This window comes from Hordeum vulgare, chromosome 3H (assembly GCF_904849725.1).
Source record: "Hordeum vulgare subsp. vulgare chromosome 3H, MorexV3_pseudomolecules_assembly, whole genome shotgun sequence".
Lineage (NCBI taxonomy): Eukaryota > Viridiplantae > Streptophyta > Magnoliopsida > Poales > Poaceae > Hordeum > Hordeum vulgare.
In genome coordinates this window covers 99,257,313-99,269,301 of record NC_058520.1, presented here as the reverse complement: position 1 = coordinate 99,269,301, position 11,989 = coordinate 99,257,313, and positions in this window count along the sequence as shown.

Sequence of the window (11,989 nt, the reverse complement as noted above, 5' to 3'; positions counted from 1 at the left end):
CAGAAACGCGATCTAGAGGAAAAACCGTGGAGGTATGTGGTCGGGCTGCCGTGGAAAAGTCGTCTCAAATCAGCCCTAAAACCTCCGTATATATAGGTGGGAGGGAGGGGAGGAGGCAGCCTCAAAACCTAAAGGTTTGACCGAAATTGGAGGTGGAGGAGTCCTACTCCAATCCTACTTGGAGTAGGATTCCACCTTCCCACTTGGAAACTCTTTCCACCTTGTGTTTTTTCCTTCTCAAACCTTATGGGCCTTAGTGGGAACTTATTCCAGCCCACTAGGGGCTGGTTTATCTCTTCCCATAGCCCATGAGACCCCTTGGGGCGTGACACCCCTCCCGATGGTCCCCGGCACCCCTCCCGGCACTCCCGGTACACTACCGATGAGCCCGAAACTTTTCCGGTAATAAACGAAAACCTTCCGGTAACCAAATGAGGTCATCCTATATATCAATCTTCGTTTCCGGACCATTCCGGAAACCCTCGTGACGTCCGTGATCTCATCCGGGACTCCGAACAACATTCGGTAACCAACCATATAACTCAAATACGCATAAAACAACGTCGAACCTTAAGTGTGCAGACCCTGCGGGTTCGAGAACTATGTAGACATGACCCGAGTGACTCCTCGGTCAATATCCAATAGCGGGACCTGGATGCCCATATTGGATCCTACATATTCTACGAAGATCTTATCGTTTGAACCTCAGTGCCAAGGATTCATATAATCCCGTATGTCATTCCCTTTGTCCTTCGGTATGTTACTTGCCCGAGATTCGATCGTCAGTATCCGCATACCTATTTCAATCTCGTTTACCGGCAAGTCTCTTTACTCGTTCCGTAATACAAGATCCCGCAACTTACACTAAGTCACATTGCTTGCAAGGCTTGTGTGTGATGTTGTATTACCGAGTGGGCCCCGAGATACCTCTCCGTCACACGGAGTGACAAATCCCAGTCTCGATCCATACTAACTCAACTAACACCTTCGGAGATACCTGTAGAGCATCTTTATAGTCACCCAGTTATGTTGCAACGTTTGATACACACAAAGCATTCCTCCAGTGTTAGTGAGTTATATTATCTCATGGTCATAGGAACAAATACTTGACACGCAGAAAACAGTAGCAACAAAATGACACGATCAACATGCTACGTCTTATTAGTTTGGGTCTAGTCCATCACATGATTCTCCTAATGATGTGATCCCGTTATCAAGTGACAACACTTGCCTATGGCCAGGAAACCTTGACCATCTTTGATCAACGAGCTAGTCAACTAGAGGCTTACTAGGGACAGTGTTTTGTCTATGTATCCACACAAGTATTGTGTTTCCAATCAATACAATTATAGCATGGATAATAAACAATTATCATGAACTAAGAAATATAATAATAACTAATTTATTATTGCCTCTAGGGCATATTTCCAACAGTCTCCCACTTGCACTAGAGTCAATAATCTAGTTCACATCACCATGTGATTCCAACGAATCCAACACCCATATAGTTCTGGGGTCTGGTCACGTCTTGCTCGTGAGAGAGGTTTTAGTCAACGGTTCTAAAACTTTCAGATCCGTGCGTTCTTTACAAATCTTTATGTCATCTTATAGATGCTGCTACTACGTGCTATTCGGAAATGCTCCAAATATCTACTCTACTATATGAATCCGTTTCACTACTCATAGTTAATCGGATTAGTGTCAAAGCTTGCATCGACGTAACCTTTTATGACGAACTCTTTAACCACCTCCATAATCGAGAAAAATTCCTTAGTCCATTAGTTACTAAGGATAAATTTTGACCGCTGCTAGTAATTCAATCATGGATCACTCTCTGTACCTCTCAGCATATTTTGAGTCAAGGCACACATCAGGTGCGGTACACAGCATGGCATACTTTAGATTCCACGGCTAAGGCATAGAAGACGACCTTCGTCTATTCTCTTTATTCTGCCGGGGTCGGGTTTTGAGTCTTACTCAAATTCACACCTCACAACGCAACCAAGAACTCCTTCTTTGCTGATCTATTTTGAACTCCTTCAAAAACTTGTCAAGGCATGCATCTTGTTGAAACTTCCATTAAGCGCTTTCGATCTATCTCCATAGATCTTTGATGCTCAACGTTCAAGTAGCTCAATCCAGGTATTCCTTTGAAAACTCCTTTCAAACAACCTTGTATGTTTTACAGAAATTCTACATTACTTCTGATCCACAATATGTCAACCACATATACTTATCAGAAATTCTATAGTGCTCCCACTCACTTCTTTGGAAATACAAGTTTCTCATAAACCTTGCGCAAACCCAAAATCTTTGATCATCTCATCAAAGTGTATATTCCAACTCCGAGATGCTTGCACCAGTCCATTGAAGGATAACTAGAGCTTGCATACTTGCTAGTATCCTTAGGATCGACAAAACCTCATGGTTGTATCTCATACAATGTTTGCTCAAGGAAACCGTCGAGGAAACAATGTTTTGACATCCTACGTGCAATATTTCATAAATAATGCAGCAACTACTAACATAATTCCAACAGACCTTTAGCATCGCTACGAGTGAGAAAGTCTCATCATAGTCAACTGTTTGATCTTGTCGAAAACATCTTTGCGACAAGTCGAGCTTTTCTTAATAGTGACTTATCACCATCATCGTCTGTCTTCCTTTAAAGATCCATTTTTACTCAATAGTCCTATGACCATCAAGTAGTTCTACCAAAGTCTACACTTTGTTTTCACACATGGATCCTCTCTCGGATTTCATGGTTTGCAGCCATTTGTCGGAATCTGGGCCCACCATCGCTTTCTCCATAACTCGTAGGTTCACTGTTGCTCAACAACATGACCTCCAAGACAGGGTTACCGTACTACTCTGCAGCAGTACGCGACCTTGTCGACCTACGAGGCTTGTAGTAACTTGATCCGATGCTTGATGATCACCATCATCAGCTTCCACTTCAATTGGTGTAGGCGCCACAGGAACAACTTCCCGCGCCCTGCTACACACTGGTTGAAGTGATGGTTCAATAACCTCATCAAGTTCTACTACCCTCCCACTCAATTCTTTCGAGAGAAACCTTTCCTCGAGAAAGGATCCGTTTCTAGAAACAAACACTTTGCTTTCGGATCTGAGATAGGAGATGTACCCAACTGTTTTGGATATCCTATGAAGATGCATTTATCCGCTTTGGGTTCGAGCTTATCAGACTGAAACTTTTTCACATAAGTGTCGAAGCCCCAAACTTTCAAGAAACGATAGTTTAGATTTCTCTAAACCTCAGTCTATACTGTGTCATCTCAACGGAAATACGCGGTGCCCTATTTAAAGTGAGTGCGGTTGTCTCTAATGCATAACCCATAAACGATAGTGGTAATTCGATAAGAGACATCATAGTATGCACCATACCAAATAGTGCGTGGCTATGACATTCAGACACATCATCACACTATGATGTTCCAGGTGGCATGAACTGTGAAACAATTTCCACATTGTCTTAACTGTGTACCAAAACTCGTAACTCAGATATTCATTTTCATGATCATATCGTAGACAGTTTATCCTCTTGTTACAACGAACTTCACTCTGAAACGGAATTGAACTTTTCAACATTTCAGACTTGTGATTCATCAAGTAAATACTCCTGTATCTACTCAAATCGTCAGTGAAGTAAGAACATAATGATATCCACTGCGTGCCTCAGCACCCATTGGACTGCATACATTAGAATGTATCACTTCCAACAAGTTACTATCTTATTTCATCTCAATGAAAACAAGGCCTTGCTCATGTGGTATGATTTGCATGTCACTAGTGATTCGAAATCAGGTGAGTACAAAGATCCATCAGCATGGAGCCTTTTCATGCAATTTATACTAACATGACTCAAGCGGCAGTGCCACAAGTAAGTGGTACTATCATCATCAACTCGTATCTTTTGGCACCAATATCATGAACATGTGTGACACTACGATCAAGATTCAATAAACCATTGAAGGTGAATATTCAAGAAAATAGAGTAACCATTATTCTTCTTAAATGAATAATCGTATTGCAATAAACACGATCCAATCATGTTCATGCTTAACGCAAGCACCAAATAACAATTATTTAGGTTTAACACCAATCCCGATGGTAGAGGGAGCGTGCGAAGTTTGATCATATCAACCTTGGAAACACTTCCAACACGTATCGTCACCTCGCCTTTAGCTAGTCTCCGTTTATGCCGTAGCTTACATTTCGTGTTACTAATCACTTAGCAACCGAACCGGTATCCAATACCCTCATGCTACTAGGAGTACTAGTAAAGTACACACCAACATCATGTATATCAAATACACTTCTTTCGACTTTTGCCAGCCTTCTTATCTACCAAGTATCTAGAGTTGCTCCGCCTCAGCGACTGTTCCCCTCATTATAGAAGCACTTAGTCTCGGGTTTGGGTTTAATCTTGGGTCTCTTCATTAGTGCAGCAACTGTTTTGCCGTTTCACGAAGTATCCCTTCTAGCCCTTGCCTTTCTTGAAACTTAGTGGTTTTACAAACCATCAACTATTGATGCTCCTTCTTGATTTCTACTTTCGCGGTGTTAAACATCGCGAATCGCTCAAGGATCATTGTATGTATCCTTGATATGTTATAGTTCATCACGAAGCTCTCACAACTTGGAGGCAGTGACTTTGGAGAACTATCACTATCTCATCTGGAAGATTAACTCCCACTTGATTCAAGCGATTGTCGTACTCAGACAATCTGAGCACATGCTCAACGATTGAGCCTTTCTCCTTTTACTTTGTGGACAAAGAATCTTGTCGGAGGTCTCGTACCTCTTAACAAGGGCACAAGCATGAAATCACAATTTCATCTCTTTAGAACATCACTTATGTTCCGTGACGTTTTACAACGTTTTTGGTGCCTTGCTTCTAAGCCATTAAGTATTTTTGTACTGAACTATCGTGTAGTCATCAGAAACGTGTATGTCGGATGTTCACAGCATCCACAGACGACGCTCGAGGTGCAGCACACCGAGTGGTGCATTAAGGACATAAGCCTTCTGTGCAGCAACGAGGACAATCCTCGGTTTTACAGACTCAGTCTGCAAAGTTTGCTACTACGAACTTTCAACTAAATTTTCTCTAGGAACATATAAAAATAGTAGAGCTATAGCGCAAGCTACATCGTAATTCACAAAGACCATTAGACTATGTTCATGACAATTAGTTCAATTAATCATATTACTTAAGAACTCCCACACAAAAAGTACATCTCTCTAGTCATTTGAGTGGTACATGATCCAAATCCACTATCTCAAGTCCGATCATCACGTGAGTCAAGAATAGTTTCAGTGGTAAGCATCTCTATGCTAATCATATCAACTATACGATTCATGCTCGACCTTTCGGTCTCATGTGTTCCGAGGCCATGTCTGCACATGCTAGGCTCGTCAAGCTTAACCCGAGTGTTCCGCGTGCGCAACTGTTTTGCACCCGTTGTATGTGAACGTTGAGTCTATCACACCCGATCATCACGTGGTGTCTCGAAACGACGAACTGTAGCAACGGTGCACAGTCGGGGAGAACACAATTTCGTCTTGAAATTTTAGCGAGAGATCACCTCATAATGCTACCGTCGTTCTAAGCAAAATAAGGTGCATAAAAGGATTAACATCACATGCAATTCATAAGTGACATGATATGGCCATCATCACGTGCTTCTTGATCTCCATCACCAAAGCACCGGCATGATCTTCTTGTCACCGGCGTCACACCATGATCTCCATCATCATGATCTCCATCAACGTGTCGCCATCGGGGTTGTCGTGCTACTCATGCTATTACTACTAAAGCTACGTCCTAGCAAAATAGTAAACGCATCTGCAAGCACAAACGTTAGTTATAAAGACAACCCTATGGCTCCTGCCGGTTGCCGTACCATCGACGTGCAAGTCGATATTATCTATTACAACATGATCATCTCATACATCCAATATATCACATCACATCGTTGGCCATATCACATCACAAGCATACCCTGCAAAAACAAGTTAGACGTCCTCTAATTTTGTTGTTGCATGTTTTACGTGGTGACCATGGGTATCTAGTAGGATCGCATCTTACTTACGCAAACACCACAACGGAGATATATGATTTGCTATTTAACCTCATCCAAGGACCTCCTCGGTCAAATCCGATTCAACTAAAGTTGGAGAAACCGACACTTGCCAGTCATCTTTGAGCAACGGGGTTACTCGTAGCGATGAAACCAGTCTCTCGTAAGCGTACGAGTAATGTCGGTCCAAGCCGCTTCAATCCAACAATACCGCGGAATCAAGAAAAGACTAAGGAGGGCAGCAAAACGCACATCACCGCCCACAAAAACTTTTGTGTTCTACTCGAGAAGACATCTACGCATGAACCTAGCTCATGATGCCACTGATGGGGAACGTCGCATGGGAAACAAAAAATTTCCTACGCGCACGAAGACCTATCATGGTGATGTCCATCTACGAGAGGGGATGAGTGATCTACGTACCCTTGTAGACCGCACAGCAGAAGCGTTAGAGAACGCGGTTGATGTAGTGGAACGTCCTCACGTCCCTCGATCCGCCCCGCGAACAATCCCGCGATCAGTCCCACGATCTAGTACCGAACGGACGGCACCTCCGCGTTCAGCACACGTACAGCTCGACGATGATCTCGGCCTTCTTGATCCAGCAAGAGAGACGGAGAGGTAGAAGAGTTCTCCGGCAGCGTGACGGCGCTTCGGAGGTTGGTGATGACCTTGTCTCAGCAGGGCTCCGCCCGAGCTCCGCAGAAACGCGATCTAGAGGAAAAAACGTGGAGGTATGTGGTCGGGCTGCCGTGGAAAAGTCGTCTCAAATCAGCCCTAAAACCTCCGTATATATAGGTGGGAGGGAGGGGAGGAGGCAGCCTCAAAACCTAAAGGTTTGGCCGAAATTGGAGGTGGAGGAGTCCTACTCCAATCCTACTTGGAGTAGGATTCCACCTTCCCACTTGGAAACTCTTTCCACCTTGTGTTTTTTCCTTCTCAAACCTTATGGGCCTTAGTGGGAACTTATTCCAGCCCACTAGGGGCTGGTTTATCTCTTCCCATAGCCCATGAGACCCCTTGGGGCGTGACACCCCTCCCGATGGTCCCCGGCACCCCTCCCGGCACTCCCAGTACACTACCGATGAGCCCGAAACTTTTCCGGTAATGCACGAAAACCTTCCGGTAACCAAATGAGGTCATCCTATATATCAATCTTCGTTTCCGGACCATTCCGGAAACCCTCATGACGTCCGTGATCTCATCCGGGACTCCGAACAACATTCGGTAACCAACCATATAACTCAAATACGCATAAAACAACGTCGAACCTTAAGTGTGCAGACCCTGCGGGTTCGAGAACTATGTAGACATGACCCGAGTGACTCCTCGGTCAATATCCAATAGCGGGACCTGGATGCCCATATTGGATCCTACATATTCCACGAAGATCTTATCGTTTGAACCTCAGTGCCAAGGATTCATATAATCCCGTATGTCATTCCCTTTGTCCTTCGGTATGTTACTTGCCCGAGATTCGATCGTCAGTATCCGCATACCTATTTCAATCTCGTTTACCGGCAAGTCTCTTTACTCGTTCCGTAATACAAGATCCCGCAACTTACACTAAGTCACATTGCTTGCAAGGCTTGTGTGTGATGTTGTATTACCGAGTGGGCCCCGAGATACCTCTCCGTCACACGGAGTGACAAATCCCAGTCTCGATCCATACTAACTCAACTAACACCTTCGGAGATACCTGTAGAGCATCTTTATAGTCACCCAGTTATGTTGCGACGTTTGATACACACAAAGCATTCCTCCATTGTTAGTGAGTTATATGATCTCATGGTCATAGGAACAAATACTTGACACGCAGAAAACAGTAGCAACAAAATGACACGATCAACATGCTACGTCTTATTAGTTTGGGTCTAGTCCATCACATGATTCTCCTAATGATGTGATCCCGTTATCAAGTGACAACACTTGCCTATGGCCAGGAAACCTTGACCATCTTTGATCAACGAGCTAGTCAACTAGAGGCTTACTAGGGACAGTGTTTTGTCTATGTATCCACACAAGTATTGTGTTTCCAATCAATACAATTATAGCATGGATAATAAACAATTATCATGAACTAAGAAATATAATAATAACTATTTTATTATTGCCTCTAGGGCATATTTCCAACATTTGTCACTCCGTATGACGGAGAGGTTTCTCGAGGCCCACTCGGTAATACAAGATCACAAATAAGCCTTGCAAGCAATGTGCTAAAGAGTTAGCCACGGGATCTTGTATTACGGAACGAGTAAAGAGACTTGCCGGTAACGAGATTGAAATAGGTATTGGGATACCGACGATCGAATCTCGGGCAAGTAACATACCGAAGGACAAAGGGAATGATATATGGGATTAACTGAATACTTGACATAGAGGTTCAATCGATAAGATCATCATAGAATATGTAGGATACAATATGGGCATCTAGGTCCCACTATTGGATATTGACCGGAGAGTGTCTCAGGTCATGTCTACATAGTTCTCGAACCCACATGGTGTGCACACTTAAGGTTCGGTGACGTTTCGGTATAGTTGAGTTATAGGTGTTGGTGACCGAAGGTTGTTCAGAGTCCCGGATGAGATCCTGGACGTCACAAGGATCTCTGAAATGGTTCGGATGTGAAGATTGATATAAAGGAAGTCCTGTTTTGGTCACCGAAAAAGTTTCTGGCTCATCGGTAGTGTAGCGGGAGTGCTAGGAGGGTACCTCGGGACCACCGGGAGGGGTGTGACGACCCAAGGGATTCATGGTCTGTGAGAAGAGGTGGACCAGCCCTTGGTGGGCTGATCGAAGCCTCCCCTAAGGTCCCATGCAGCTGGAGTGGAGGGATAAGGAAAAAACCCAAAGGTGGAAAAGGTGGAAAGGATTTCTAAGTGGAGAGGAGGAATCCTACTCCTAGTAGGATTGGAGTAGGAATCCTCCAACCCCAATTTCGGCTGAACCTTGAGGGTTTGAGTCTGCCTCCTCCCCTCCCTCCGTCCTATATATACTAGAGGTATTGAAGGTTTTTGAGACACAACAAATCAGCCACGTGCTGCCCTCTCTCTAGATCGTAGCTCCTCCTCTCTAGTTCGACGGTGCTTAGGCGAAGACCCGTTGGAATAGTTCCACCACCACCACCACGCCGTCGTGCTGGAGAACTCATCTACCTCTCCACCCCCTCTTACTAGATCAAGAATCCAGAGATCGTCATCGAGATGTATGTGTGCTTAACGCGGAGGTGTTGTCCGTTCAGCACTAGATCGGGAAGGATCGTGATGGGATCGCGGGACGGATCGTGATGACATTGCGGGACAGGGCGCGATTTCAATCGCGAAGATGTTCCACTACATCAACCGCGTTATATATGCTTCCGATTAGCGATCTACAAGGGTACGTAGATGCACTCTCCTCTCTCGTAGATGACCATCACCATGGATAGGTATTGCGTGTGCATAGGAAATTTTGTGTTTCCCATTCTACGTTCCCCAACAGTGGCATCATGAGCTAGGTTCATGTGTAGATTATATCTCGAGTAGGCGTTGATGTTCAATCTCCTGCCCTCCTTAGTCTTTTCTTAATTCAGCGGTATTGTTGGATTGATTGTCTTTGGCCATATCATATCACAACAAACCCTGCAAAAACATGATATGATCGCATATAAAACATGATATGATACCCATGTCTAAGTTGTTTTTGTAGGGTATGCATGTGATGTGATATGGCCAAAGAGATGATATGATATATTGGATGTATGAGATGATCATGTTGTAATAGTTAAAATATTGACTTGCACGTCGATGCTACGGCAACCGGCAGGAGCCACAGGGTTGTCTTTAAATTTATTTTGCGCTTGGAGATGCTCTTGCTATATCGCTAGGCAGTAGCTTTAGTAGTAACAACATGGATAGCGCGACAACCTTGATGGCAGCACGATGATGGAGGTCATGATGATGGAGATTATGGTGCGACGCGGTGACGATGGAGATCATGTCGGTGCTTTGGTGATGGAGATCAAGAAGCACAAGTTCATGGCCATATCATGTCACTTATGATTTGCATGTGATGTTAATCCTTTTATCCACCTTATTTTGCTTCGGAAGACGGTAGCATTATAAGTTGATCCCACACTAAAATTTCAACATAAAATTGTGTTCTCCGCGACTTTGCATCGTTGCGACAGCTTGTCATTTTGAGACACCACGTGATGATCGGGTGTGATAGAATCAACGTTCACATACAACGGGTGCAAAATACTTGCACACGCGGAACACTCGGGTTAAACTTGACGAGCCTAGCATGTACAAACATGGCCTCGGAACACAAGATACCGAAAGGTCGAGCATGAATCGTATAGTTGATATGATCAACATGGAGATGTTCACCATTAAAACTAATCTCGACTCACGTGATGATCGAACTTGAGTTAGTGGATTTGGATCATGCGCCACTCGAATGACTGGAGGGATGTATATTTGAGTGGGAGTTCTTAAGTAATATGATTAATTGAACTCATTATCATGAACATAGTCAAAATGTCTTTGCAAATTATGTTGTAGCTTGTGTTGTAGCTCTACTGTTTTTTGATATGTTCCTAGAGAAAATTTGGTCCAAAAGATAGTAGCACTTATGTGGACTTGGTCTGTAAACTGAGGATTGTCCTCATTGCTGCACAGAAGGCTTATGTCCTTAATGCATCGCTCCGTGTGCTAAACCCCGAGCATCATTTGTAGATGTTGCGAACATCTGACATACTTGTTTTTGATGACTACATGATAGTTTAGTGCGTAATGCTTAAACGGCTTAGAAGTAAGGGGCCGAAGACGTTATGAACATCATGGGACATATGATATGTTCCAAGAGATGAAATTAGGATTTCAGGCTTGTGCCCATCTTGATAGGCATGAGATCTTCGACATGATTCTTTGCCTACAAAGTAAGGGAGAAAAGCTCAATCGTTGAGCATGTGCTCAGATTTTTTGGGTGCTACACTCGCTTGAATCGAGTGGGAGTTGATCTTCCTGAGAAGATAGTGATTGATATAGTTCTCCAAAGTCACTGCCACCAAAATAGAGAGCTTCATGATGAACTATAACATATCAGGGATAAAATTGATGATCCTTGAGCTATTTGCGATGTTTGTCACCGCGAAGGTAGAAATCAAGTAGGAGCATCAAGTATTGATGGTTAGTAGAACCACTAGTTTCGAGAAGGGTAAGGGTTAAAAGGGATACTTTATGAAATGGCAAACCAATTGCCACTCTAGTAAAGAAACCCAAGGTTGAACCCGAACCCGAGACTAAGTGCTTTTATTATGAGGGGAACGGTCACTGAAGGAGAACTACCCTAGTTACTAGGTAGATGAAAAGGCTGGCAAAGTGGACAAAAGTATATTGGATATACATGATTTTGATGTGTACTTTACTAGTACTCCTAGTAGCACAGGGGTATTAAATACCGATTCGGTTGCTAAGTGTTAGTAATTCGAAATAAAAGCTACGAATAAATGGAGACTAGCTAAAGGCGAGGTGACGATGTGTGTTGGAAGTGTTTCCAAGGTTGATGTGATCAAACATCACACACTCCCTCTACCATCGGGGTTAGTGTTGAACCTAAATAAATGTTATTTCATTTTTGCGTTGAGCATGAACATGATTGGATCGTGTTTATTGCAATACGGTTATTCATTGAAGTTAGAGAATAAAATTTATTCTGTTTACATGAATAATACCTTCAATGGTCATGCACCAATGTGAATAGTTCATTGAATTTCGATCGTAGTGATACACATGTTCATAATATTTGTGCCAAAAGATGCAAAGTAGTAATGATAGTACCACTTACTTGTGGCACTGCCGCTTCAGACATATTGGTGTAAAACGCATGAAGAAGCTCCATA